The following is a 4,016-nucleotide window of genomic DNA, read 5'->3' on the forward strand; positions in this document are numbered from 1 at the left end:
TTTGATTGTACCCAGATGCCCCATCAATGCATGAACACCTGCCCAATCCCACAGCATTGTCTACTAACACATCAATGTGGGGGAGAGGGAAATCATCCTTTAAGCTTGCTCTATTAAGATCCCTGTAATCAACGCACACCCTAATTCTCCCGTCCTTCTTCATTACCGGGACAACGTTAGCTATCAATTGGGGATATTTGACTACTTCCAGGAACCCAGCATCATACTGTTTCTTGACTTCATCCCGAACTTTGAGCAGTGTGTCAGGATTCATTCTTCTTAGTTTTTGTTTTACCGGGATTGTCCCCGGAATAAGGGGAATTTTGTGTGCCACTATCTGGGGGTCCAAGCCAACCATATCATCATAGCTCCAGGAAAATACGTCCAGGAATTCTCTAAGCAAGCGATCATATCTCCCAATTCTTCACTCTCCACTATCTTAAGCTCCTTTTTACTTATTGATTGCCTAAGTTTATGGTGCGTGTTTTGTCTCATAAGGCACTAGGGAGGTTCATTCTTTCGTTGCTTTCTGTAAGATCTTCCTCAGATTCACTTGAAGTAATGGCAGTTATGGGGATTTCAAAATTAACCAGAGGAATTTCTGAGTCTATTGAATTATTAGGTGTTAATTGATGAATGGTCCTGAATGAATGAAAATAGAACATATTATAAGGATGGAATTCAAAAGGAAAGGAAGAGAGAATCGGATTTAAAATGCGCTATTAATTCATTAACATTTATGCCATAAGAAAAAGGTCCATTTACAGAGTTACACTTGCCACCATGGACAAAATGATCAAGTGTAGATAACCAAAGGTACTTTACTCGAAATTGAGTACAGGGATGTCCTCTGCTGTCCAGTTATCCAGCTCTTGCTCCTCAGCTATTGGCGAGACCAGAGCTTCATACAAGGAATCCAGGTGGATGACATCAATGGATGGTTCATCAAGTGATTCTTCCACATCTGCCGGATTTTCAATGACCGGTTTGGTGAAGATCTCCGCGATTCTCAGGACTACCTTCCCTTTTCCCATTTTCTGGTCAAATCTTTGATCTCGAAGCATTTTCCTCATCCAGAATCACCCATTCATAAGGGCATCTTCCTCATATCCCAAACCGCAGCGGCCTATCTTCTGGAAAGCCGGTATGGGTTATACGATTCCCTGTAATGTGGCGCCTAGGCCTTTGCCTTCTTTGTACCCACTCCTCGACATTATCTTGGCTACCATAGCCATAGCCCCTTCATTTCTGGTCTCTTGTAACTCAAGGGCCTGGAAAGAGCTTTCCAACGACTCCTCGGCCGCTTCCACATAAGGGAGTGATTGTGGCTTGGTGACCAAAATGGCTTCTTCTCCTCTTACAGTGATGATTTTGCCGTCCATAATGTATTTTATCTTAGTGCGAGTTGAGGAGCAGCGTTCGCAGAATGGATCCAAGGCCTCCCCAGCAACATAGTGTAGGCCGGCTCAATATTCATCACCTGGAATGTGACGTTGAAGGTACATGCGCCAATTTGGAGTGGTAAATCAATATCTCTCAACACTTCTCTTCTGGTACCGTCAAAGGCTCTTACCACCATAGCACTTTGACGTATATCTGATTGGTCAACTGGCAACCTAGCCAAGGTAGCACTATGGAGTACATTGAGAGCTGATCCGTTATCAATAAGTACCTTGGCTACTATACAACCCTTACATTTTACTGTTACATGCAGAGCTTTAGTGTGCCTTAAACTCATTTGGGTCTATCTCGTCTTCCAGAAAGTAACAAAAGCTGGATGCTTGGATTTGTCCACTATCTTCTCAAATTGCCCGGATGATGTCGGGGTCTACAAAGCCTGATCGAGATTCTCTGCAAGGCTTGTCGGTGCATACGAGCTCGGGATCGTGATATGATGAAATTCGGGCAGGTGTCTTTCTCAACTGCTCCACCACATCATACTCACTTTGTTTCATTATTTGGAGCAGCAACTCCTCTTCATCTTTATGTCCGGCAGGCTCTACTTCCCCTGTCTTCTCAACCTCCTCTTCTGTATTCTTTGGTGACTCTCCCATCTTTACTTTCCCTTTTCTCTTTTCTTTCTCTTCGTTCCTGTAACACCTCCCACTTCGAGTTATGAACTTGACTTCTTGCTCAAGCGAGGAGGATTTTGTGGCGACAGTGAAAGATTAACACAGGGAGTAATCTGGCGGTAGGTCCGGCATAAGTCATTTTAAAATGGTCATGAGGAGTAAAACATGGTTTTGGTGGTGCCAGAGGTGAGGCAAGATTAGGAGCTGATGTACTGCTTGGCGCTCCTTGAGTGAAAACTTAGAAATTATAGTTCCAAGGGATAGCGTGAGTATTGGTGACAGGGAGCTGAGGTGGAGTTCGAATAACGGTTACTGGCGGTGAGGCTACTGGGGGTGAGAAGGTGATTCTGGGTTTAGGGGTAGAAACATTCTGGCTGTATCTAGTTGTGTTCACTCCCCCTTCCGTCTTCGACCTTGTTTGGCATCTCAGAACTTTGAGGGATAGCAAGTTCTGGACCTCTTGCTTGAATCCCTCATAGCTCCGTAGCTCATGATCAGCTGCCCCTCCATGGTAAGGACATCCCGTATCCTTTACTGACCCTGATACCTGAGGGCAAAGGTAGCCTTCCTTCATTGCTACAGCAAAAATTTCCTCAAAGTGAGGAATCAGCTCGTCTACCTCCGATGTCGACCTTTCTCCGTTAGGCTCTATCATATTTACACCATTGCCCGCATTATGGTTGGGCAATGGGTTTGAGGTAACATTAGGGAGGGAACCATTTCCCTCAATTTTCAGCCACCCGTTCCGGATTAGAGCATGTACTCTCCCCACAGGTGCTCATGATTGTCGATTGAATGCCCTTGTGCCCCTCCATGATACTCACAGGCGGTGGCATCATACCACAGGATATGGAGGCTGAATTGGGTCTAAGGAACTGGTACAATCTGGTTTATCTGAAAATGTATCGGTATATTTCAGGCGGGAGGAAGAGGTGGATCAGGGTTTCTTGGGGGTCTTGGGTTGTTTTGTGGTGGTCTCGGTTGAGCAGGAGGAGGAGGTGGTCTAGGTTGGTAATTTGTAGGTGGGGGATACTGTGGGCGCGGGTGTGGATAATTCGGGAAAGGAGGTGGAATGTTTGCGATGGTTTGGCCATGAGGGGAAGGATATGGCCGGTAGTTATTTTGGGGAAGTGGGGAGTAATTATTCTGCCGGGTGATAGAATGCGCATCACCCTCCTTTTTCTTGCCAAAATTGGCAGTCTTCTTTGCAGGGTTCTCAGCCAACTCCTGCAGTCGTCCCATTCTTAAGTTGGCCTCTATTCTTTCACCGGCCTGGATGATGTCGGAGAAGCTGTTGGAAGTGTTTCCAATCATCAAGTTGAAGTAAGGAGCTTTCAAAGTCTCGATGAACAGAGAGCATAGCTCATTGTCGGTCACCGGGGGGTGTACTTCTGCCGCCTTTTCTCTCCATCTCTGGGCATACTCCTTGAAGCTTTCCCTATCTTTCTGCACCAGGTTCTGGAGGTCCCTCCTTGTAGGGGCCACATCACAATTAAATTTGTACTGTCTTAAGAAGGCATCAGCTAAATCCTTCCAGGAGCGCAGTTTGCTTCTGTCCAACTAAATGCACCACCTCAGGGCTACCCCGGAGAGGCTCTCATGAAAGAAGTGGACTAGCAGTCTATCATCATCTGTCAGAGTGGACATCTTGGCGATATAGGTGGCCAAGTGAATGCGAGGGTCTGAATTCCCATTGTACTTGTCGAAATCAGGGACCTTGAACTTGGGCGGCACTACCACATCAGGAACCAATCTAAGCGATGCCACATCGACTGAACCATACATATTCAGTCCTTCGATTGCTCTCAATCTCTCTTCTAGAGCAAATAGTTTCTCGTTTTCTCTCGTCTTATTTTCTCCTCCCACTGCATGAAATGCTCCCCCAGTTGGGAGATGAGGGGTGGATTGAACTGGAGGGATTAGAATTGAAGGGTATGGGTCGGT

The sequence above is a fragment of the Hevea brasiliensis genome, chromosome 5 (assembly GCF_030052815.1).
Source record: "Hevea brasiliensis isolate MT/VB/25A 57/8 chromosome 5, ASM3005281v1, whole genome shotgun sequence".
Lineage (NCBI taxonomy): Eukaryota > Viridiplantae > Streptophyta > Magnoliopsida > Malpighiales > Euphorbiaceae > Hevea > Hevea brasiliensis.